This window comes from Zalophus californianus, chromosome 1 (genome assembly GCF_009762305.2).
Source record: "Zalophus californianus isolate mZalCal1 chromosome 1, mZalCal1.pri.v2, whole genome shotgun sequence".
Taxonomy (NCBI): Eukaryota; Metazoa; Chordata; class Mammalia; order Carnivora; family Otariidae; genus Zalophus; species Zalophus californianus.
The window spans coordinates 137,226,134-137,253,106 of record NC_045595.1 but is presented as its reverse complement, the minus strand read 5'-3'; the positions used below and the strand labels follow the sequence as shown (position 1 = coordinate 137,253,106).

The 26,973-nt window shown below is 42.9% G+C and overlaps 1 protein-coding gene across 1 annotated transcript in view; it reads right to left on the bottom strand.

Annotated features, from left to right (window-relative positions):
• The window catches only part of ST6GAL1 (ST6 beta-galactoside alpha-2,6-sialyltransferase 1), a 159,462-nt gene extending 134,422 nt beyond the window's left edge, over nucleotides 1-25,040 (bottom strand). The window contains exon 1 of the mRNA XM_027582045.2: nucleotides 24,934-25,040. The gene's annotated coding sequence lies outside the window, so the exon portion shown is untranslated. The remainder of the gene's footprint in view (nucleotides 1-24,933) is intronic.
• Between the last annotated feature and the right edge of the window lie 1,933 nt (nucleotides 25,041-26,973).

Sequence of the window (26,973 nt, the reverse complement as noted above, 5' to 3'; positions counted from 1 at the left end):
CTATAAGGAGAATAACAGCCTGTACCTGTCAACCGAAATGGCTCAGAGCGCTGCAGAGTCATGGCCTGAAGGCCTCAAAATGACTCCATCCAGAAGTCCGGGACACCAGGGCAGGCCCACTTGGGCCGAAAATTTGTGTGTGTTCTTGAGGGTTTGGAGGAGGGGGAGTACAGATGCTTGTACTAAATATACACCCTTGTAGTAAAAGGGTTGTATCAAATCAGCTTGGGGTCCTATCAAATGAGCTGCAAATCCAGGGAACAAGGGATACCATCTATCACACCTCTTTGGCCAGTTCCTCTGTGAGGTCTTTCTCAAACTCGCAGAAAGGATGGAGAGTAGGAAACTTATTTCCTTGCCCAAAATAGACACCAAGTTCCTAAGTTCACATTCAGAGGGAACTAACTATACAGGAGAGATTTTTTATCTGAAGAATCTGGGCTTCATCTGATGGTTGGGTTAAGAAGAAAGGGGCACAGTGCACCTGCTTGATTTTAATCTACCCCCTTTAAAATGTGTTCCTCACTTAGAGGACTCCCAAGGTGCTTTGCTGCATATCTTTCAACTGATCTCTATTTTGCAGATAAATCAGCTGGGGCCTAGAGACTCAAATGGGCTGGCAAAGATGACCTAGCTAATAAGGGGCAAAGTTTGGACTAGAGCCTACATCTTCTGATTCTGTTATAGATGCTAATAAGGGGCCACAGGGCAGCTCGGAAAGTATAGAGAGAACCAGAGACTTAAAAAGCAGAAACTGCTGTGGACCAGCCCCCCCTAATGAGACCCCTGAGAGGCATCAGGTCCTGCTCATTATTTTCCAATTTTCAGAGTGGTCAGGGATCATTAGGCTGGTTTTCAGCCTGTCTCTTCAAAGGGCTAGGGAAAACATAGAAAGTGATAAATGGAGATGGTAGAGAATGGCCAGATGCCTGGTGGAATGTTATTGTTTCTGCTGGGAAGAAGGAAGTCTCTCATCTGTGTGAGGCTAGACCCCTGATGGTACATTTCCTTCACCTCAGCGTTTTTTGGCGTAGAGGGTGAGGTGGCCTTTCTACTTTGGAGATCTCGTGAGCTAGAAGAAATCATAATTCTCACTTTATTGATGACTGAGGTGAAATGGAGCATGTTAAGATTAGGATCTGGATCTTCCAGAATGATCTGAGAGATAATAATGACTTCCTCAAATTACTCAAACAGGCAACTAAACTATGCCGGAGTAAATCCTCACAAAGAACCAAAGCGTGTGTGTCATTAACAGCCTTTACAGAGGAGATAACTAAGGCTTAGGGGTTTGAATAATTGGCCAGAGGCCATGTGCCTTGTAACTGGCAGAGCTGAGGATCGAACTGACGTGTACATGACTTCAAAGCCACTCTTTAACCACACTGCTCATCATCAGTTTTTCCTTGGAGGCAAAGTGATGTGAGGTTGGCCTGACTCACCTCCCCATTATCTCTGCCGCTAGCACTTGCTTATACTTTTTCCGTTCTCTGAAATATCCCCTTTGTCTCGCTCTGCCTGCATGAACACAACCCCTCCTCTACAGTTGAATTCAACCCCGAGCTTCTTCAGGAAGCCTTGAGTCCAAAACCCTTTCTTCCTTCTCTAAAGTGTTAGAAACACTTGCAGAATTTCCCAGGACTGTTTTTTTTTTTTTTTTCATTCATTAAATATCAACTAAATGAGGTTGGGTTTTTTAATACACTTTCAAATAAATATGCATCAGATATTTCATAGAAGCATGGCTTTACATGAATCAATCCACAAATCAGGACAAAATTTCCTTTAACAGATTCAGAGATGTGAATTGATTCAGTTCAGAATCTTCTTCTAAGCCATTCCCCAAATTTGGACACAGAATCATAGAGATACGGAAGTGAGGGTCCCTCCTGGCTTTATCCATGGCCAGGAAACAGACTTGCTCCTCTTAGTTGACATTTTCCTCTCCGAGCCCCTCCAAGGTCTTTAATAAAATTCCAGAAAGGCCGTGCCTCGGGAGTGTCCTCTCCAGGAGGCTGGTGCCACAGCTCATTCCCTAAATGACTAATGAGCCAGGAGCTGTTTGTGTGGTGGTGGCATTTCAGCGGGCTTCGGGGTCAAGCAAAATGGAGTGTGACTCCTGCATTGCTCTGTACTAGCCGTGGCTTCAGGAAAGACCCTTAAACCCTCCAAGGCTATGAAGTGGGAGCACCATAGCGTTTGGAAGATCACAGTCAGGATCAGCAATAATGCTATTATGTGCGTCAAATAGGTACTCAAAAGAGGATAGCTATGATGATTATGAGATGTGACCCCAATCAAAAGGGGGCAGACAACTCACTTCCCTGGCACCAATTCTGAAAAAAACATAAATGCTTTTGGTGTTGCCTAAAATGCCTCCTTCTTCTCTTCCTTCTCTCTTCTTCTAATCCCTTTAAAAATTAAACATTGTAACTGCAATTACCTACTGTTTACATCCCTCCAAAATTCACATGTTGACAACCGAATGCCCCAGGTGATGGTACTCGGAGGTGGATCTTGGGGAGGTGATGAGGTCCTGAGGCCAAATCCCTCATGAATAGGATTCGTGCCCTTATAATAGCTGCCTGAGAAAGCTCCCTTGCCCCTTCCACCTCATGAGGACACAGCAAAAAAGATGACCATCTGCTAGCCCTTGCTAGACACTGAGGCTGCTGGTGCCGTAACTGTGGACTACTCAGCCTCTAGAACTGTGACAAATACATTACTGTTCTTTATAAGCCACCCAGCCTCTGATATTTTAGTTATAGCAGCCTGAACAGATTAAGAAGCCTACTTTATGAAATAGACACACATCCATGAGAAAACGGGCACTGCTTTTTAGCTTCTAAAAGATGGCTGCTCGTATCTGCCATATTGAAAAAGAAGCAACACAGAGACGACGTTCTCACATTTATTCTTAAAATGACGGGCCTTGGACTGGATCAGAGAACCAGAGGCCCCTTGTACCAGTGGTTGCTCATCACCATCTGAGAAAAACCTCAAGTATTACTGGAGATTTTACTACATTCGTAGAATGTCAAAGATTATCTCGTTTCCCTCATGAGGAAACAAGCACCAGACCGGTGGAGAAACCTCTCCTGTGTTGCCCAGGCACAGAGCCCATAGCAAAAGCAGATTTCTTTCACGCTTCCACCCATCAGTTTAAAGGCATTACTGAGTACCCCTCGCACACTAGCTCCTAGGGGTGCAGGGCAGCAGGAGCCAGGGCTCTAGCCCTGCAGGAGTTTACGGCGCAGCCATGACGGAACAGCTCAAGACTTTTACCATCCAGAGCCCAGTGGGGCAAACTCCACGGTACAAGAAGTACACTTGTTTTGTTCACTGTTCCATCCCCAGTCCTTAGAATAGTTCCACTGAGGCAGCACATATATTGTTAATGCAGTTAATTGACTCTGGAGCCACAGGGGCTGGAATTGAATCCCAGACCACCCAAAGAATAGCTGAGCAATCTTGGGCAAGTGACTTAATCTCTCTGTGCCTCAATTTTCCCATAGTAAAGCATGCATAGTACTATAAAGATGAAATGAGATAATCCATGGAAAGTAATTTAAAAAGTGCCAGCACAGGGTAAATGCTCAAAGGACATTAACCATAATTATTATTCTAAGCAATCACATGATTAGAGAAGAAATTAGTATTTGATGAGTGTATATATACATATATGTATGCATACTCGATATGCCACCAAGTGATATTTGATGAATAAATGAATGAACAATGGAATGAAGTGAATGAATGCAATTGGAGTCAGAGAAAGAAGGGATTTTTGCAGGCTGAAGCGCTGAGGGAAGGTGTCCTGGCAGAGGCCAAACCTGAGCCAGGCATTTAAGAAAGTATAGGATCGGGGCACCTGGGTGGCTCAGTCGTTAAGCGTCTGCCTTCGGCTCAGGTCATGATCCTGGGGTCCTGGGATCGAGCCCCGCATCGGGCTCCCTGCTCAGTGGGAAGCCTGCTTCTCCCTCTCCTCCCTGCTTGTGCTCTCTGTCATTATCTCTGTAGCTCTCTCTGTCAATGTCTCTCAAATAAATAAATAAAATCTTTAAATTACAAAAAAAGTGTAGGATCTGAGAAGGATGAAACAGAAAGAAGAGACAAAGGTTTATACTTCCAGAAGATCTCTCAGACAAAGACTGAAAAAGTGTTATTTTCTTCTGTAAAATACTGGAAACAGCCTAAATAGCCACTGAGGGAATCAAATACAACTTAGTAAATCTATAAAATAAATTACTTTTAATCCATTAAAATGATATTTTCAAACAATAGCGAGTAACAAATATGTTCAGATTATAAGAGTCAAAAAAACCACCACACATTATACATAGTATAATCTCAACTAAGGAAAAATATCCATTTGCATGTAAAAAGAGAGGAGTTTATCAAAGTGTTAGAAGGAAGGAATATGGATAATTTTGTCTCTTTAAATCTTTCCCAGTTTTTCAAACTGCCTACAATGGGTATGTATTATTTTAATAATTGTGTTTGGTTTTAGTTGTGATAAAATATAAAATTTGCCATTTTAATTATTTTTACACATCCAGTTCAATTAATAATATGTTCTGAAGTCTTGTATTTTTCTCAGGTGAACAAGATCCCCAGGCCCAGGGCCTTGTTCACACTGTCATCCTGTCAGAGTGGCCCCCAGATGCCGAGGGGAAACATGGCCACTGCTCGTGCCTGAACACCCCAACCAACCCCTTTGCCCTGGAAAACACCATTATGATTTTGGAGCATGTAACTGCCTGCTGAGGCTTGGCACTTTGACCCTCCCATGGGGAGAATTATTCCTCCCTAAAGTCAGAGTGTTAACAGGCTTGTCATGTCTGGACAACGAACGGCCTCCCCCGTCCCCAGGCCTCTTCATTTTATCTTCTGATACTGCTCCACAGAAATGCAACTTTCAGCCATTGCCTCCAGCCCTCACAAATGGGACGGGGGGGGGGGCGGGGGGGGGCGGGGAATTCCTCTCAGTCTCCAGAATCCCAAAAAGTTCCCCTGTGCCTCCTGGAAAGTATAAAAAATATGGATGTGGAGCCTCTTCACCTACTTCTGAAGGCTTGGCCTCATGCCGCAGCTTGCATAATGAATCATCTCATGAGTTAGAACACCTCGTGAAATAGAAGGCTGGCCAGAGGGAAGAGCTACCTGGCCTCAGGCCTGTGTGTCTGCTACATGCCCACGTCCAAGGGGAAAATGCTCATCTTGAAGTTGCTCCTCAGTTTCCCTACAATTCCACTACTTCTTTTTTTTTTAAGATTTATTTATTTATTTTGAGAGAGTGAGAATGAGAGAGAGAGAGAGAGAGTACATGAGAGGGGGGAGGGTCAGAGGGAGAAGCAGGCTCCCCACCGAGTGGGGAGCCCGATGTGGGACTCGATCCCGGGACTCCAGGATCATGACCTGAGCCGAAGGCAGTCGCCTAACCGACTGAGCCACCCAGGCGCCCCCAATTCCACTACTTCTTATATCCATTCTCTTCCTCTTCCGTTTTCATGAGTCTAATTTATTTATTCAGTGATCATTATTCGCCCCTTTCATATACCAGGGACTATGTCAGGGATGAGATACTGCCACCAAAGATAATGGCAACAATCTTATTAACTGCCAATAACTGTGCTGAAAAGCTCTACCTGCACTATCCCATTTAACCCTTATAACAAGTCCACAAAGAAGGAACCCTTCCCCCATTTTACAGATTACAGAGCTGAGGCTCAGGAGGAGTAAGACACTTGCACAGAAGCACTTCTGGGTAAAGGTGGTAAAATAACTCTAAATTAGAACATCTCTCTTTCCCAACATTTAACACAATAAACAGCAAAAGTAAAAACAGCACATGAAATTATCAGTAATTTCTACTAATAAGCACCTAACAGACCATGCTTTCCCACAGATAACAGCTATACACTCTGGATAAAATATGAATAACAACAACCTAAAGGCACAAGAGATAAACAGAAGCAAAAAGAATCTGGAGAGGAGTCAAATCTTAGAAGAATGTCATGGCAAGGAGTGAGTTACGTATTTATGTAGTTTTCAGCCTGTGAATAGGCTGAAGTCAGCATTATGTGGGTTGGCTAAAACTTAAATATTAAAAAGTCCACAGTCCTCCTGTCCTAAAGAACCAGAGGACAGAATATGCTGGAAAGCAAGAAGAAAGGGGAAATATGGGAAAGGAATGATCCAAAGAGAGGGAGCCCCAAATTCTGTGTGTAAACTCTGACCATGTTTCTGTCAGATCCCAAACCACTCAAGCATAAAGCAGACTCAAAGTAACCAAGCTGAAGACAGAGGAGATGAGTTAAGGTGGGTTACACCCCAAAGGGCAGCTTTGCAGTTTGGCTCCACCGAAGTTTATTTGCTTCCTAAACCAAAACATCAATGCTCTCAGAGGACTACAATAGGACCTAGAATCTCCATAACATCAAATTCCTAATGCCTAAGACATAATTCAAAATGAGTCAACATACAAAGAACCAGGGAATATAATTCAGGCTGAAAAGAAAAGACAATCAACTGATACCAACCCCAATATGATCCAGATGTTGCAATTAGATAAGGATTGTCAAGCAGCTATTACAATTATGCTCAGTGGGAGGAAGTCCAAGATGGTGGAGGAGTAGACCTTAATTTCGTCTGGTCCCAGGAATTCCACTAGGTAGCTATCAAATCATTCTGAACACCTGCAAACTCAACTGGAGATCTAAGGAAAGAATAGCTGCAACTCTACAAATAGAAAAGTGACCACTTTCTGCAAGAATGACAAGACAGAAAAACTCATCTCAAAAAAGAGAACAAGAAGCAGTACGGACTGCCAGGGACCTCATCAGTATGGACATTAGGAAGATGTCAGAACTAGAGCTCAGAATAACGATTCTAGAGATACTAGCTGGGCTCGAAAAAAGCATAAAAGACACTAGAGAATCCCTTTCTGGAGAAATTAAAGAACTAATATCTAACCAGGACGAAATCAAAAAGGCTATTAAGGAGAAGCAATAAAAAATGGAGGCTCTAACTACTAGGATAAATGAGGCAGAAGAGAGAATTAGTGATATAGAAGACAAATGATGGATAATAAAGAAGCTGAGAAAAAGAGAGATAAACAACTACTGGATCACAAGGGGAGAACTCGAGAGATAAGTGAGACCATAAAGTGAAACAATATTAGAATAATTGGGATCCCAGAAGAAGAAGGGGAGTGGTGCAGAGGGTATACTGGAGCAAATTATAGCAGAGAACTTCCCTAATCTGGGGAAGAAAACAGGTATTTAAGTCCAGGAGGCACAGAGAACCCCCTTCAAAATCAATAAAAATAGGTCAACACCTCCACATAAAACAGTGAAACTTGCAAATCTCAGAAACAAAGAGAAAATCCTGAAAACAGTTTGGGACAAGAGATCTGTAACCTACAAGGGTAAAAACATCGGATTGGCAGCCGACCTATCACAGAGACCTGGCCGACCAGAAAGGACTGGCATGGTATATTCAGGGTGCTACCAAACTGAAACAGGAAGAAATAGAAACCTTGAACAGAATAATAATCAGCAAGGAAATTGAAGCAGAAATCAAAAGTCTCCCAACAAACAAGAGCCCATTGCTAGATGGCTTCCCAGGGGAATTCTACCAAACATTTAAAGAAGAATTAACACCTATTCTTCTGAAGCTGTTTCAAAATAGAAATGGAAGGAAAACTTCCAAACTCTTTCTATGAGGCCAGCATTACCCTGATCCCAAAACCACACAAAGACCCCATCAAAAAGGAGAACAACCAGCGAATATCCCTGATGGACATGGATGCAAAAACTCTCACCAAGACACTAGCCAATAGGATCCAACAGTACATTAAAAGGATTATTCACCACAACAAAGTGGGATTTATTCCTGGGCTGCAAGGGTAGTTCAACACCTGCAAATCAATTAATGTGATACAATACATTAATAAAAGAAAGGAAAAGAAACATATGATCCTCTCAATAGATGCAGAAAAAGCATTTGACAAAGTACAGCATCCTTTCTTGATTAAAACTCTTCACAGTGTAGGGTTAGAGGGAACATACCTCAATATCATAAAAGAAATCTACGAAAAGCCCACAGCAAATATCATTCTCAATGGGGAAACCTGAGAGCTTTCCCCCTAAGGGGAATGTTCCTGACATGGCAAGGATGTCCACTATCACTACTGTTATTAGTATTAGAAGTCCTAGCCTCAGCAATCAGAAAACAAAAAGAAAAAGTCATCCAAATCAGCAAAGAAGTCAAACTCTCACTCTTCGCAGATGACATGATACTCTACTCAGGAAACTATAGAACACTCATGAAAGAAGTTGAGGAAGACACAAAGAAATGGAAAAATGTTCCATGCTCATGGATTGGAAGAACAAATATTGTTAAAATGTCTATGCTACCTAGAGCAATCTATACATTCAATGCAATCCCTATCAAAATACCATCAACTTTTTTCACACAGCTGGAACAAATAATCCTAAAATTTGTATGGAACCAGAAAAGACCCCAAATAGCCAATGGAATGTTGAAAACCAAAGCTGGTGGCATCACAATTCCAGACTTCAAGCTCTCTTACAAAGCTGTTATCATCAAGACAGCATGGTATTGGCACAAAAACAGACACATAGATCAGTGGAACAGAATAGAGAGCCCAGAAACGGACCCTCAACTCTATGGTCAACTAATCTTCGATAAAGCAGGAAAAAATATCCAATGGAAAAAGACAGTCTTTTCAACAAATGGTGTTGGGAAAATTGGACAGCCACATGTAGAAGAATGAAACTGGACCATTTTCTTAAACAATATACAAAAATAGACTCAAAATGGATGAAAGACCTAAATGTGAGACAGGAATCCATCAGAATCCTAGAGAACACAGGCAGCAATTTCAGTGACCTCAGCCACAGAAACTTCTTGCTAGACACGTCTCCAAAGGCAAGGGAAGCAAGGGCAAAATGAACTATTGGGACTTCATCAAGATAAAAAGCTTTTGCACAGCAAAGGAAAGAGTTTATAAAACCAAAAGACAACCAACAGAATGGGAGAAGATACTCACAAATGTCTTATCACATAAAGGGCTAGTATCCAAAATTTATAAAGAACTTATCAAACTCAACAACCAAAGAACAAATAATCCAGTCAAGAAATGGGCAAAAGACATGAACAAACATTTCTGCAAAGAAGACATCCAAATGGCCAACAGACACGTGAAAAAGTGCTCAACATCTCTCAGGCTGAGGGAAATCCAAATCAAAACCTCAATGAGATACCACCTCACACTCATCAGAATGGCTAAAATTAACAAGTCAGGAAACAACAGATGTTGGCAAGGATGCGGAGAAAGGGGAACCCTCCTACACTGTTGGTGGGAAGGCAAGCTGGTGCAGCCACTCTGGAAAACAGTATGGAGGTTCCTCAAAAAGTTGAAAACAGAACTACCCTGTGACCCAGCAATTGCACTACTGGGTATTTACCCCAAAGATACAAATGTGGCGATCTGAAGGGGCACCTGCACCCCAATGTTTAATAGCAGCAATGTTCACATAGCCAAACTATGGAAAGAGCCCAGATGTCCATCAACAGATGAATGAATAAAGAAGATGTGGTATATATATACAATGGAATATTATTCAGCCATCAGAAAAATGAAATCTTGTCATTTGCAACGGCGTGGATGGAACTAGAGGGTATTATGCTAAGCGAAATAGGTCAATCAGTGAAAGACAATTATCATATAATCTCACTGATATGTGGAATTTAAGAAACAAAAGAGAGGATCATAAACTTTATGCCATGAACGTTGAAAAGAAGGAACAAAGAAAGGAACAAAGAGTTCTGACATGGTGCCACGTGCATCATAATCTCATACTTCCTCCCCGAGAAGCCTTATGGAGGAAAACAGGTGTAATGGCAAAATCCTGGTAACATTCAGGAACTGGCCCACCCCTCTTCCCATTTGGAGAGAATATGACTGAGCAAATGAAAAGGCAGCCAGAGAAAAATCGCAAGGAAGCATTAGGGAGCAAAAGCCCCTGCACTCCATTGCAGGACTATGAGGGAATGACGAAGGGCACCCAGGGCTGGACAGTTTCCAGATCACTGTGCTAGGCTGGAGGCACATCCACTGGAGTGGTATACAGACCCAGCGGGGTGGCATGCATACTGCAACGGGACATTTTACTGGGTCTCAGAAAAGCACAGGTCCCCAGTCCCCCAGCCGAGCTGCATGCAGCCCTGTCCACTCCCCATGTCCTAAAACTACAGAAAAGCAGATAGCAGGCAACTCACCGCAGCCCACAAGCTGTAGTTCTGAGGGGGAGGCAACTAAGTTTTAAATAACACAGGAAGGGTTTCAAGAAGTCACCCATATTTTATATCAAACCAAATAATCCATGTTAGTCACAGGCTAAATAAAAAAAGAAACAGGACAGTAACTCAGAAAGTATTCCATACAGAGAAAAAAAATCAACCCTGTTTGGAAGAAAACCTAGCCCAAACCAACCAAGCAGCAAGATACTCTGAATACATCACTCTTCAGACATGTATTCTAATAAAGAAAATGACTTTATTTTTTAAGGATCTGTTTATTTATTTATTTATTTGAGAGAGAGAGAGTGCCAGGGAAGGGGCAAAGGGAGAGGGAGAAAAAATCTCAAGCAGATCCCCTGCTGAGTATGGAGCCCAACCCAGGGTTTGACCTCAGGACCCTGAGATCAGGACCTGAGCTTGAAACCACGAGTCAGAGGCTTAACCGACTGAGCCACACAGGCGCCCCAAGAATATGACTTTAACAAAATAAAAACACAAAGACGAAAGGATTAAATAACAGTGGGAGATTAAAAGGGAGATTACAGTGCCAAAGCGACAAAGTGTGTAGCCAAATCCTCATTCAGATCTAACAAATCACTTTGAAAAATAAACATGGACCAGAAGAGATACAGCTGAACATCAAGTTATTTTCACAGATGGAAGACTTGAGATAATCATAACGAATACTGAGGGAAAGGACATGAGATGCAAAGCAATTAAAGAATACATGAGAAAGACAATCTAACATAAAAATTCCTGATGTCTTGGAAGTGAAGATTTGCAACAATTAAGGAAAGAAACTGTAATATTGGAAAATGTGATAGAGAACAATTTCTCCAAAGTGTAAGAATTCAGGCTTCTAATCAAAAAGATATACTGTTTTCCAATAATATTGATAGAAAAAAAGAGATATTTAGATATATGTTTGTTAACTTAAATTGAAAGATTAGGGAAGGGATCTTGGAGCAAGACGGCGGAGGAGTAGGAGACCTGAATTTCGTCTGGTCTCAGGAATTCAGCTGAATAGGGATCAAACCATTCTGAACACCTACGAACTCAACAGGAGACCGAAGAAGAGAGTAGCAACAACTCTCTGAACAGAAAAGCGACCACTTTCTGGAAGGTAGGTCGTGCGGAGAAGTGAATCCGAGGCGATATTCGGGAGGATAGACAGCGGGGGAGGGGGCCTCCATCGGCCGCTTCTGGCAAGTGATAGAGCCGTGGAGCACAAAATCGGAACTTTTAGAAGTCGGCTCCGATGAGGGACATCGCTCCAGTGGCTAAGCGGGGGGTGGAACCCTCGCGGGACAGTGTGGTCTCAGGACCCTCAGGGTCACAGAAAGACCGGGGGTGCCTGAGTGCGGCAGAGCTCCCAGGTATTGGAGCGGGGAAGCCGGCTGCAGGGACGGAGCCGAGGCGCGGGCTCTCAGCTCGGGGTTGCCATACACTGTGATCCGCGGCCCAGTCGGGCCACTGCTCCTCCAGCAGGGACCCAACAAGCGGCAGGTCTGGGGAGACTCCCCTTCCTCCCCTGGGAGGAGCAGCGCGGGAGCGCACTGCAGGGATCTGTTGGGTTTGGAGACTCCACACGGGGTCAGGTGCCAGAGATAGAAACGCTCAGTCACAGGCCGGGTGAGCACGGAGTGCGGCTGGAGACCGGGGAGACGGGAGTGACTGTTTTTCTCTGGGGGCGCACTGAGGAGCGGGGCCCCGAGTTCTCAGCTCCTCCGGGTGGAGATTGGGAGGCCACCATTTTCACCCTGGTCCTCCAAAGCTGTACGGAGAGCTTGCAGGGAACAAAAGCTCCTGTGAGCAAACCGGAGCAGCTTGCTTAGCCCAGACTCACAAGGGCAGGGCAATTCCGCCTCCGTCAAAGACATTTGGGAACCACGGCAACAGGCCCCTCCCCCAGAAGATCAGCACGAACAGCCAGCAAGCCAAGACCAAGTTTACCGATCAAGGAGAACGGGAGAACTCCAGCGCTAGGGGAATACGGCACATAGAATTCATGGCTTTTTTTTTTTTAACCATGATTCATTAGTTTTTCAAAGTTAATTTTTTTAACTGTTTTTTTTAATTTTTCTTTTTCCCTTTTTCAACCACCATCTTATCAATCGCTTTTTTAAAAAAACATTTTTTATTTTTCATTTTTAGAGTCATATTTTATCCCTTCATAGTAGTTACCCTTATTTTTGGCATATATATATAAGTTGTTCTCTCTTTAAAATTTTGAGATACAGTTTCTTCTAACAGATCAAAATATACCCTATATCACTAGTGTATGGGTTTGTTCTAGTCTCCTGCCTGATCACATTCTCTCCCTTTCTTTTTTCTTTTTTTTTTAAATCTTCTTTCTTTTTTCAAACAACTTATCAATTCCGTTTATAAAATCTTTTATACTTTTCATCTTTACAGTCATCTTCCATCCCTTCATTATATCAACCCCTATATTGTACATATATAAGTCTTTCTTCCTTTAAAATTTTAGGAGGCACTTTTTTCTAACAGACCAAAATACGCCCAAAATCTAGTGTGTGGCACTGATCTATACACTAGCCTGATCATATTTGATCATATTTTGTTTTTTTTGTATTGTTCTGTTTTTGTTTTTATCTTTTTCTTTCTTTCTTTTTTCTTTCTTTTCTCTTTCTTTTTTCTTTCTTTCCCTTTCTTTTCCCCTGGTTTCAGGTCTTTTCTGATTTGTATAGAGTATATTCGCTGGGGACGTTGTTAACCTGTTAGCATTTTGTTCTCTCATTCATCTATTCTCCTCTGGACAAAATGACAAGACGAAAAAAATCACCTCAGCAAAAAGAACAAGAGGTAGTACCGTCAGCGAGGGACCTACTCAATACGGACATTAGTACGATGTTGGACCTAGAGTTCAGAACCATGACTTTAACGATACTAGCTGGGCTTGATAAAAGCGTGGAAGTTATTAGAGAAACCCTTTCTGGAGAAATAAAATAACTAAAATCTAATCAAGTCGAAATCAAAAAGGCTATTGATGAGGTGCAATCAAAAATGGGGGCACTAACTGCTAGGATAGATGAGGCAGAAGAGAGAATCAGCGATATAGAAGACCAAATGATGCAAAATAAAGAGGCTGAGAAAAAGAGAGAGAAACAACTACAGGATCACGAGGGCAGAATTCGAGAGATAAGCGATACGATAAGACGAAACAACATTAGAATAATTGGGATCCCAGAAGAAGAAGAAAGAGAGAGGAGAGGCAGAAGGTATATTGGAGCAAATAATAGCAGAGAACTTCCCTAACGTGGGGAAGGAAACAGGCATCAAAATCCAGGAGGCACAGAGAACCCCTCAAAATCAATAAAAATAGGTCAACACCCCGACATCTAATAGTAAAACTTACGAGTCTCAGAGACAAAGAGAAAATCCTGAAAGTAGCTCGGGAGAAGAGATATGTAACCTACAATGGTAGAAACATTAGATTGGCAACAGACCTATCCACAGAGACCTGGCAGGCCAGAAAGGACTGGCATGATATCTTCAGAGCACTAAACGAGAAAAATATGCAGCCAAGAATACTATATCCAGCTAGGCTGTCATTGAAAATTGAAGGAGAGATAAAAAGCTTCCAGGACAAACAAAAACTAAAGGAATTTGCAAACACGAAACCATCCCTACAAGAAATATTGAAAGGGGTCCTCTAAGCAAAGAGAGAGCCTAAAAGCAGCATAGATCAGAAAGGAACACACACTATATACAGTAACAGTCACCTTACAGGCAATACAATGGCACTAAATTCATACCTTTCAATAGTTACCCTGAATGTAAATGGGCTCAATGCCCCAATCAAAAGACACAGGCTATCAGATTGGATTAAAAAACAAGACCCATCAATATGCTGTCTGCAAGAGACTCATTTTAGACCCAAAGACACCCCCAGATTGAAAGTGAGGGGGTGGAAAACCATTTACCATGCTAATGGACACCAAAAGAAGGCTGGTGGCAATCCTTTTATCAGACAAATTAGATTTTAAAACAAAGACTGGAATAAGAGATGAAGAAGGACACTATATCCTACTTAAAGGGTCTATCCAACAAGAAGATCTAACAACTGTAAATATCTATGCCCCTAACATGGGAGCAGCCAATTATATAAGGCAATTAATAACAAAAGCAAAGAAACACATTGACAACAATACAATAAATTGGGGGACTTTAATACACCCCTGACTGAAATGGACAGATCATCTAAGCAAAAGATCAACAAGGAAATAAAGACTTTAAATGACACACTGGACCAAATGGACTTCACAGATATATTCGGAACATTCCATCCCAAAGTAACGGAATACACATTCTTCTCTAGTGCCCATGGGACATTCTCCAGAATTGATCACATCCTAGGTCACAAATCAGGTCTCAACTGCTACCAAAAGATTGGATTATTCCCTGCATATTTTCAGACCACAATGTTTTGAAACTAGAACTCAATCACAAGAGGAAAGTCGGAAAGAACTGAGATACATGGAGGCTAAAGAGCGTCCTACTAAAGAATGAATGGGTCAACCAGGAAATAAAAGAAGAATTAAAAAAATTCATGGAAACCAATGAAAATGAAAACACAACTGTTCAAAATCTTTGGGATACAGCAAAGGCAGTCCTGAGAGGAAAGTATATAGCAATACAAGCCTTTCTCAAGAAACAAGAAAGGTCTCAAATACACAACCTAACCCTACACCTAAAGGAGCTGGAGAAAAAACAGCAAATAAAGCCTACACCCAGCAGGAGAAGAGAAATCATAAAGATCAGAGCAGAAATCAATGAAATAGAAACCAAAAGAACAGTAGAACAGATCAACGAAACTAGGAGCTGGTTCTTTGAAAGAATTAACAAGATTGATAAACCCCTGGCCAGACTGATCAAAAAGAAAAGAGAAATGACCCAAATCAACAAAATCATGAATGAAAGGGGAGAGATCACAACCAACACCAAAGAAATACAAACAATTAAAAGAACATATTATGAGCAACTCTATGCCAGCAAATTAGATAACCGGGAAGAAATGGGTGCATTCCTAGAGATGTATCAACTACCAAAATTGAACCAGGAAGAAATAGAACACCTGAACAGACCTATAACCACTAAGGAAATTGAAGCAGTCATCAAAAATCTCCCAAGAAACAAAAGCCCAGGGCCAGATGGCTTCCCAGGGGAATTCTATCAGACATTTCAAGAAGAATTAATACCTATTCTCCTGAAACTGTTGCAAAAAATAGAAATGGAAGGAAAACGTCCAAACTCATTTTATGAGGCCACCATTACCTTGATCCCCAAACCAGACAAAGACCCCATCAAAAGGAGAATTACAGACCAATATCCTTGAATAACATGGATGCAAAAATTCTCACCAAAATACTAGCCAATAGGATTCAACAGTACATTAAGAGGATTATTCACCACAACCAAGTGGGATTTATCCCTGGGCTGCAAGGCTGGTTCAACATCTGCAAATAAATCAACGTGATACAATATATTAACAAAGGAAAGAACAAGAATTATACGATCCTCTCAATAGATGCAGAAGAAGCATTTGACAAAGTGCAGCATCCTTTCTTGATCAAAACTCTTCAGAGTATAGGGATAGAGGGTACATACCTCAATATCATAAAAGCCATCTATGAAAAACCTACAGCGAATATCATTCTCAATGGGGAAAAGCTGAGAGCTTTTCCCCTAAGGTCAGGAACGCGGCAGGGATGTCCACTCTCACCACTGCTATTCAATATAGTATTAGAAGTCCTAGCCACAGCAATCAGACAACAAAAAGAAATCAAAGCATCCAAATCGGCAAAGAGGAAGTGAAACTCTCACTCTTTGCAGATGATGTGATACTGTATGTGGAAAACCCAAAAGACTCCACCCCAAAACTGCTAGCACTCATACAGGAATTCAGTAAAGTAGCAGGATATAAAATCAATGCACAGAAATCAGTGGCATTCCTATACACCAACAAGAAGACAGAAGAGAGACAAATCAAGGAGTCGATCCCATTTACAATTGCACCCCAAACCATAAGATACCTAGGAATAAATTTAACCAAAGAGGCAAAGGATCTGTACTCAGAAAACTATAAAATACTCATGAAAGAAATCGAGGAAGACACAAAGAAATGGAAAAACGTTCCATGCTCATGGATTGGAAGAACAAACATTGTGAAGATGTCAATGCTACCTAGAGCCATCTACACATTCAATGCAATCCCCATCAAAATACCATCCACTTTTTTCAAAGAAATGGAACAAATAATCCTAAAATTTGTATGGAACCAGAAGAGACCCCGAATAGCCAGAGGAATATTGAAAAAGAAAAGCAAAGCTGGCGGCATCACAATTCCGGACTTCCAGCTCTATTACAAAGCTGTCATCATCAAGACAGTATGGTACTGGCACAAAAACAGACACATAGATCAGTGGAACAGAATAGAGAGCCCAGAAATGGACCCTCAACTCTATGGTCAACTCATCTTTGACAAAGCAGGAAAGAATGTCCAATGGAAAAAAGATAGTCTCTTCAACAAATGGTGTTGGGAAAATTGGACAGCCACATGCAGAAGAATGAAACTGGACCATTTCCTTACACCACACACAAAAATGCACTCCAAATGGTTGAAAGACCTAAACGTGAGACAGGAGTCCATCAACATTATAAAGGAGAACACAGGTAGCAACCTCTTCGACCTCAGCCGCAGCAACTTCTTCCTAGAAACATCGCCAAAGGCAAGGGAAGCCAGGGCAAAAATGAACTATTGGGATTTCATCAAGATCAAAAGCTTTTGCACAGCAAAAGAAACAGTCCACAAAACCAAAAGACAACCGACAGAATGGGAGAAAATATTTGCAAAGGACATCTCAGATAAAGGGCTAGTATCCAAAATCTATAAAGAACTTATCAAACTCAACACCCAAAGAACAAATAATCCAATCAAGAAATGAGCAGAAGACATGAACAGACCTTTTTCCAAAGAAGACATCCAAATGGCCAACAGACACATGAAAAAGTGCTCACCATCGCTCGGCATCAGGGAAATCCAAATCAAAACCTCAATGAGATACCACCTCACACCAGTCAGAATGGCTAAAATTAACAAGTCAGGAAATGACAGATGTTGGCGGGGATGCGGAGAAAGGGCAACCCTCCTACGCTGTTTGTGGGAATGCAAGCTGGTGCCACCACTCTGGAAAAGAGTATGGAGGTTCCTCAAACAGTTGAAAATAGAGCTACCATACGATCCAGCAATTGCACTACTGGGTATTTACCCCAAAGATACAAATGTAGGGATCCGAAGGGGTACGTGCACCCCGATGTTTATAGCAGCAATGTCCACAATAGCCAAACTGTGGAAAGAGCCAAAATGTCCATCGACCAATGAATGGATAAAGAAGATGTGGTATATATACACAGTGGAATATTATGCAGCCATCAAAAGGAATGAGATCTTGCCCTTTGCAACGACGTGGGTGGAACTGGAGGGTGTTATGCTGAGTGAAATAAGTCAATCAGAGAAAGACATGTATCATATGACCTCACTGATATGAGGAATTCTTAATCTCAGGAAACAAACTGAGGGTTGCTGGAGTGGTGGGGGGTGGGAGGGATGGGGTGGCTGGGTGGTAGACAATGGGTAGGGTATGTGCCATGGTGAGCACTGTGAATTGTGCAAGACTGTTGAATCACAGATCTGTACCTCTGAAACAAATAATACAACATATGTTAAGAAAAAAGAAAAAGAAGAAGATAGCAGGAGGGGAAGGATGAAGGGGAGTAAGTCGGAGGGGGAGACGAACCATGAGAGACGATGGACTCTGAAAAACAAACTGAGGGTTCTAGAGGGGAGGGGGGTGGGGGGATGGGTTAGCCTGGTGATGGGTATTAAAGAGGGCACGTTCTGCATGGAGCACTGGGTGTTATGCACAAACAATGAATCATGGAACACTACATCAAAAACTAATGATGTAATGTATGGTGATTAACATAACAATAAAAAATTTAAAAAAAAGAAAGATTAGGGAAAAAAAAGAATTCTTTAGACATCCAGGGAAAAAAAATCCAATCACCTAGAAGGGTGAAAAATCAGATTTTCCACTGCAGTGTTCAATGGAAGAGGAACGTGGAGTACTGTCTGCCAAGTTCCATGGGAAAGAAGTGACCCCAATATATTCCATCCCATAAAAATGTCATTCAAGTAGAAATGCAAAAGGCACACATTCTCAAATGAGCAAGAACTCAAGGAATGTAGCAGGCATGCACAAGCGCTTCTTGAACACACAAGCTCTACCTGATCAAGAGTTGAATCAGCATAAAACAACTCCGAAATAAAAATGTGGGGGCAAAAACCCTGGTGGTGAGCATGAAATCCATTTAAATATAGGCAAAGTTAAATAACGGGGAAGTGATGGAACAGAATGGTTATAACCTTTACAAAGAAGTAATATTGACAAGCAAAAACTGATAGGAGGGGAGAAAGATGTGGGAAGAAGTGCAAAGGTGCTAGTCTCCTATCTTCTAGCAAACCATTAGTTGGTGGGATCTAAAATCAAAATATGATGGTTTTAAAAGTATAGTAACTCCAACTTTTAATGGTTTTTATCATCCTTCCCCCCGCCACCCATCCTAGCCAGGAGCCAAATAACAAGGCATAATAGCAACCATTTATTGACATTTACTGTATGCTTATTGCCCTAAATTCTTTACAGATTAATTTATTTAATCCTGTCTGTAACCCCATTAAGTACAGTCTATTACTAGCCTCATTTTACAAAAGAGGAAATAAAACACAGAGAAGTTAGCTAATCACCCAAAGCTAACAAATCATGGAATCAGAATTCAAATCCCAACAGTCTGGCTCCCCAGCTCTTGTACTTAGTGCTCAGTGAGCACGGGAAGCAGCCAGAATGAGACATTTAGCTTCTATTTGTCTAAATGAACTGTGTGCATCCAAGCACAGTGCCTGCGTGGGTCGGTACGCACAGCTTGCTGGGCGCCGGCGAGGGTCCTGCTCTAAGAGGGGTTTAAAGGAACTACCCATATCCCTATGTCCCTTCTGGTAAAGAATCATTTATCTGAATTTCAGCAATCCCTTGAATTTCACTAGTTTGTTGTTGTTGTTGTATTTTTCTACTTCCAAACAAAAGAATATGGAATATCATCCTCTGGCTAGAAATTTCTGTTTATTGATGTATCATCCTAACATTCTGATCCACTTGGAAATATCTATAATCATGCTTACAAATAATAATTTTATTTATGAATGGTGGGATTTAGGGGTCATTTATTGCTTTCTCACTTGTACTTTTCTGTATAACATATATCACCTTGGTAAAAACAAATATTTTTGAGAAAAGAAAATGAGAAACTTGTTTACGTTCACATAGCTTAAAGCTGCGATGTGAACTCAAGTCTCATACACTTTAAGAACCATGCACTTAGAGCGTGTGGGTGGCTCAGTCAGTTAAGCATCTGCCTTTGGCTCAGGTCATGATCTCAGGGTCCTGGGATCCAATCAGGGTCCTGGGATCAAGACTTGTGGGGCTCCCTACTCAGTGGGGAGCCTGCTTCTCCCTCTGCCCCTCCCTCTTGCTCTTCTTCTCTCTCTCTCTCTCAAATAAATAAATACAATATTTAAAAAAAATAAGAACCATGCACTTGAGGTGCCTGAGTGTCTCAGTCAGTTAAGCGTCTATCTTCAGCTCAGATCTTGATCCCGGGGTCCTGGGATGGAGCCCTGCGTGGAGCTCCCTGCTTAGCGGGGAGTCTGCTTCTCTCTCTCCCTCTGCCCCTCCCCCAGCTTGTGCTCTCTCGCGCTCTCTCTCTCTATAATAAATTTTTAAAAAAACCCTTAAAAAAAAAAAGAACCATACACTTACCCACTTTTGTTATCTTACCTCCTATACCCTGGGTGTGGTTAAAGAACTCCAAATCTTAATGTGCATAATAGCTGCATATGCTAGAAATTATGGTGCGTTTAAAGCGCCAGACATCAAGTCCAGCAAATATAAGTAGGAAATAGGTATTTGTGATTATAATAATAGTAGTTACTATTATTCACTGATACTACATTATTAGAAATGTTATAATAGAACTGAGTACATGATGGTATGGAAACATAGAGGAGAAAATCCTGCTAATTCAAAAAGGTAGTCAAGGAAGTCTTCCTGGAAGAGGGAATAGAAAGTTGACTTTTAAAGAGTAAGGCTTAGCCAGGTAAGAGGGGAGAAGAGTAGGGCATTTCAGGCAAGAGAAAGCATGATGGATTAAAACAACTGGTGTGGTTGGATTGAATGTCATGTGGAAATGCAGCTGGGGAAGAGGTGGGAAAGGTAAGTCACTGTTAGATCTGAGATTACCTCCCATGTCACCCTATGCTAAGGAGTGGCACTTAAAAGTCAATGGGGACCCACTGAAGGGTTTGTTTGAAGCAGCAGAGTGTCCCAAGAACATATGCCTTTCTGAGAGCCCACTGGCTGCTATGGGGAGAACTGGTTGGAAGGAACGACTCTGGAGATGGACAACTGGTTCTGCTTATTGCAATTGTCCTCCTAAGAACTGATGGGCCCTAAGGCAGAGACAGACTCTCGGTGGAGAACTGATTAGGACAGCGGTTCTCAAAATGTGCTCCACAGACCACTAGGGGTCCTTGAAACTCTTTCAGGTGGGCTGCAAGGTCAAAACTATTTTTGCAGTACTATGAAGGCAATATTTGGCTTTTTCAACTGTGTTGACATTTGTACTAACAGTGCAAAAGCAATGAGGGGTAAAACTGCTGGTGCCTTAGCACAATTCAGAAGACACTGAAGTCCACTAATAGTCTTGCATCTTTCACATCCATCCATTCCTAGGGGGGGAAAAAGTCAATTCCTCTTCAAAATGTCCTTGATGAAGGAATAAAAATGATTAATTTCATTAAATCTCGGCCTTGAATACCCCCCTATTTAATACACTGTTTGATGTAGGAGGGATACATAAGCATCCCAGTCACAGAGAGAAATACAATTGTTGTCTCAAAGAAAAATACATTTGCAAGTGAGTTATGAGCTGCACTGACCACTTTTCTCATGGAACACCATTTTCACCTACGGGGGGGGAAAAGAACCGATTAAGGTTATTCACCACTGAATATTTAGGAGACATTTTCTTCAAAATGAACAAGTTGAGTCTGCCACTTGAAGGAAAACAACTTTTTCTTGGTTTTGTTGTGGTATTTTTTACTAGTTGTATTTGTTACCAGTAATGAAATCTGAATTTTCAAGCAAAAAGTAGAATTTGAGGGGTGCCTGGCTGGCTCAGTCAGTAGAGCATGTGACTCTTGATCTCAGGGTTGTGAGTTCAAGCCCCTTGAACTCTCTAGGTGTAGAGATTACTTAAAAATAAAATCTTTTTAAAAAAATTAGAATTTGGGGGGGTGCCTTGATTGGCACAGTTGGTTAAAGCATCCAACTCTCGGTTTCTGCTCAGGTTATGATCTTAGGGTCGTGAGATTGAGCCCCACATCTGGCTCTGCACTCAGCAAGGAGTCTGCTTGAGATTCTCTCCCTCTCCCTCTGCCCCTGTCTCTTCCCCTCTCCCCTGCGCGTGCTCTCTCTCTAAAAACAAATAAATAAATCTTAAAAATAAAATTAAAAATTAAAAAAATTAGAAATGGAAAACTTTTGCCCACCACTGTACTTACCAATTTCTTTTTTTTTTTTTAAGGTCTATACCCAATGTGGGGCTCGAACTCTCGACACCAAGATCAAGAGTCACATGCTCTGCCGACTGAGCCAGCCAGCTGCCCCTATATTTACCAGTTCTTAAAGATTTTTCAGATGAGGTGATAGCTATGGGTTGAACTGTGTCCCACCCAAAAGACATGTTGAAGTCCTGACGCCTGGTACCTGTAAATGTGACCTTATTTGAAAATAGGCTCTTTGCAAATGTAATCAATTTAAAACAGATCATACTAGATTAGAGTGGGCCATAACTCCAATCACTGTGTTCTTATAAGGAAAAAGTTTTGCATACATAAACACAAACACACACAGGGAATGGGGCCATGTAAAGATGGGGTAGACATTGAGGTTAAGTCAAGAAATGTCAAGGATTGCTACCAGCTACCAAAAGCTGGGAGATGGGCATGAAAGAGACTCGCCCTCAGTGCCTCAAGAAAAAAACCAACCCTGCCAAAACCTTAACTTCAAACCTCTAGCCTCCAGAAATAGGAGAGAATGAGTTTCTGTCATTTTAAGCCACACGGTGGGTGGTACTTTGTTACAGCAGCCCTAGGAGACTTACACAATGAGGGTAACACCACATGTCGCTATTTGATACTGTAGAGGAAAGTATGTCAGCGTTTGAAAGATATTCATAAGGCAGTGAACCAGGATTTCCAAAAGCCCAGTGTATAATATCATAAAATCATGCCTGTAAGAGAGCCATTCAAAGTGTCAAGTAGCCTGATACATTGTAATATAACACAGTACAAAGAGTTCCGTGTGAGGTCTCAGAACTCACATCCCAGCTGACCTTAAAGAAACCATCACTTGTGCTTTGATGTAGTATCAAAGGAAACGATCTACAATTAGTTGAAAAGGCTGCTTAAACCCCTCTCCCTCTTCCAACTACTTATCAGTCTAAGGCTGGATTTTCTCCACAGAGTTCAACCAAAATAATATATTGCAGCAGACTGAATATGCAGAAACAGCTATGATAATCCACCTGTTTTCTATTAAGCCAGTCATTAAGGAGATTTGCAAAAAGATAAAACAATGCAACTCTTCTCTCTCTTTTTTGCTTTGGAAATGGAATTATTTTCATAAAACATTTTATTCATGTTAATATGCGATGGGTCTATTATTTTCAATAAATATTTTAACATTTTTCTTTTAGTTTCTAATAGCATAAAAACATCTTTAAATATAGCTCATATAGATAGAAGCTTTGGGGGATCCTGGATGATTTTTAAGAGTCTACAAGAATCCAGAGGCCCAAAATTTTACTAGTTTACAAGGTAAAAACAGTAAGATTTAGCTAATGTTTGGTGGAGATCAAGAGAGCAGTCTTGGTCTCGTTCCAGAACTATTCTCCTGATGGGGATTATGACAAGAATAGGCTCTAAAGGAGAGAAGATGTTTCAGTCTTGGAAGTGTGGAGTGTAGGTTGCCTGAGGAACACTACTAGAACACCTCTATGAAAGGAGAGAATTTCCCTGAGAAGAGTGCTCAGGATGGACTCTAGGGTTACACCAACATTAAGGCATAGTGGGAGAGCCAGCTAGAAACCAGTCTGGGTCAGAAAAAGAGTATGGGGGAAGTGGGGAGAGAAACCTTGCAGGGAAGGATGTCATAGGAAGCAAGCAAGGCAGAATTTTCAACAAGGGAAGGGGTCAATAGCAGCAAAAACTCTAAAGATATTCAACAGGGTCATTACTGACCAGCTGAGAGCAGTTCTAGAGGAAGAAGTCAGATTGAGGAGGCAGCTGGTATGGTCCGCTCTTAAGTAACCAGCTGGAGGTCAGGCAGAAGTGACAAGAGTCCTAGTTTATGGTGGGTGAGAAAAAGACCAGAGGAGAAGCAGAAGTTCAAAATTCAGAGAAGGGAAGTATAAACAATAGTATGAGATTCCCCAAGAAGTCCAGAGGATAGGATTTTCTAGAGCTCAGGAGACAGTGGGGTATAGAAGGCAAGCCCGGGAGGGCTTTTGAACCAAACTATCTGATTCAAGTCTTACTGTTGGCATTTGCTTAAGGGATAGGGACTGAATGTTTGTGACCTCCCAAAAGTCATACCCAGAAACTCTAACCCCCTCCAATCCCCATTGTGATGGTATTTGGGGATGGGCCTTTGGGAGATAATTACATGAGTAAGGGTAGAGCCCTCTTGAATGGGATTAGTGCTTTTTAAAGAAGAGACCAGGGAGTTTGCTTCTCTCTCTCTCTCCCCCTGACTGTCCTTGCACCATGTGAAGATACAATGAGAAAACAGTTGTCTGCAAACCAAAGCAGGTTCTCACCAGACACCGAATCAATACCTTGATCCTGGACTTCCTAGCCTCAGAACGATGAGAAAGAAACATATGTTGTTTAAGTCACCCAGACTATGGCATTTTGTTCTAGCCGCAGGAGCTGAGACCCTAAATAAGGGATCGACAAGCTACTTAACTTCTCTGTGCCTTAACTTCCTCTTCTAGAAATACAGAGAGCAGTAGCATATACCTTAAAGAGTTGTTTACGAAGACAGCATGAGTTAACACACATCGAGAATTTAAAATTCTGCCTGCCAGATGGAACATACTTAACCAATCGCTGTCACGCTGGGACAGAAAGGATGGGAAAATGACAGGGTCCGTGGTCTGTCAAAGTCTGTGGGTTGGAGGGACAGAGCAGAGGTGGCTCCAGCCCAATATCCCTACTCTTTTCTGGAGTGCTTAGGAGGCAGCAGGTGGTCTAGTCCGAGTTTAAGGAAGGTGGCAAGATTCTAAAAGAGGATTCAGTGGGACATAAACACAAAATTGTTTTCTTCTTCAATCACTGTCATCAGCCACGGTCTTTTAATCCTCCCTTCCGGTTTATTAAAAGGTAGTTTAAAACCTCAAACTCACCTCTACAGGCTGGAGCTGAGGTTGTGACGATGGGCAGCACTTCCAAAGAGGGGCGGCCCGGCGGGAGAGGGAGAAGAGGAAATGTCGCTCTGCCTAACCCACCAGGGTCTTAACCCTCTCTGCGGTGGCAGCTGTCTCTCTGGTTAACACGGGCTGATACTGTCCTCTGTGTGGCAGATGTCCAAGTGCTAAGTCAGCCATGGACTCATATGAGAACTCTTCTGAGGGACACCAGATGGGAGCTTGCTCAACACCTCCACTACCCCCCGCCCCCCGCTGCTCACACCCAGAGCCTGGCCCTCTGATGGGTGACCTGGCCCCACACTCAGCCCTCCAAGGCCAGGTGCCCGCAAGGCGTGTCCACTTGACCCTCCCCATCACGAGCAGGATACTCCGCTGTTTGCCTTTGACAATCCCCCCATCTCCCCAACCCCCCCCTCCTCCTCAGGCTTGGGTGAGTGTGTAGGGGATTGTGGTGATCGCTGGGGTGGTGGAGCTGGTCCTCCCACCTCTCAGCTGGCCCCAGGAGGTGGCTGTGCCTACACAGGTGGCCTTCTTTACAAGGGGAGGGTGCCACTCCCTGCCGTCCTCAGTTGCGGCCCCGGAGTCTGACGCAACAGGGAAGCCCCCTCAGCCCAGGGGGCAGCGGGGGAGGTGCAGGCTGAGCTCAGAGCTCCACTAGATGAGCCGACAGAGGCAAACCCGGCCAGACCTCAAGCCACTGCTAATTCACGAGATCCTGAGGCTGAGGTGGATGGAGAGCCTTTGAGGAGTTTTGTGCAAGGGGCTAGCCTGATCAGATAGAGGTTTCAGAGCAATCTATCTGCTGGGGGTTCGGAAATTAGGAGCCCACAAAATGAATCCGGAGAGAGAGGGCAAGAGTGTGCGCTCAGAGTGATGGGAAGAGGAATGGCCCTTACAGAGTAAAGATGTGGGAGGGACAGGCCTTGGGGGCTCAGGGCCCTGCTGGCATATCTGGGCTCTGCCCACCAGTTAGAACACTCCTTCCTCCAAGAAGGGCACTAAAGCCAACGGATGGGCTCCCCTGGCCATGAACCTTCTTCTGTCTGTGTCTGCAGCTGGGCCTACCCCTCATCCTCTGACCCTTCATCACAGCTTGGGTTTTCTAGTGGACACTGTAATGGAGTGGGAGGGTGCACTCTTCTTTATTGGGGATTAACTCCTATAGAAGGAAGACAGAGGAGGCTGGACCAGGCTCGGGAACAAGGGGAAGCGCAATGCAAAACCTCCACGAACCTGGTGGGTGGCTCTGCAGTGAGGACTTCGTTGGACCTCAGATGGGGCACAGAGGTCCCTCACTTCACTCAGTCCCTCGTCACAGGCCGTGCAGGCAGGGTGTGACCACGCATGAGGCCCCTCTGGCACTGAGGCAGAGTCTGACAGAGCTGAGGGCTGCCCTCGCAGCCGGTCTAGACAGTGCATCTCCATGACAGCCACCCCTCACTCGCCTCCAGCTTTAGGGCTGCGGGGCTTTGGGTCAGGCCTGCACCTTCCAGCTTACCTCTTGCTCCTGGGCAGGATCTGACAGCCAGGAAGTTTGCCAGCAAGGCATTGGAGAAGGAAGCAGGAAGAACTTAAGTTTTGGAAATGCTCTTTATCTGTAATTGTAGCCCCAGGGCACCCATAATTAGGAAGGCAAATTTACTTCTAAAGAAACTGCAGAGCAATTCCCTGGTAAGAGACCTTTGGGGGACTTTTCTGCTGTGCGCAATCATATCTGACTCCCACCCACCCCCAGCCCCACCTGAAATAATTCTAAAATCAGGAGTGCTGACCATCAAGAAGATGGGGGCTTCTTGAGCCTTGGACATGCCCCTGCTCATCTGATTTGGGGCTAATACTGACCAGGTGTGCCCTTGCCCAGGGAAACGTGCATTAAACTAGAGGCAGGGTTTGAGGAGTAATTTGTATGATTACCTGCAAGTCTCTTTGAGGGTCATTTTAAAAACCCAGGGACTGGCATGCTGCCGGGTACCTAGCAGGAGTTTGTTTGTTGAAGGAAACTTCTCCACGAATCTG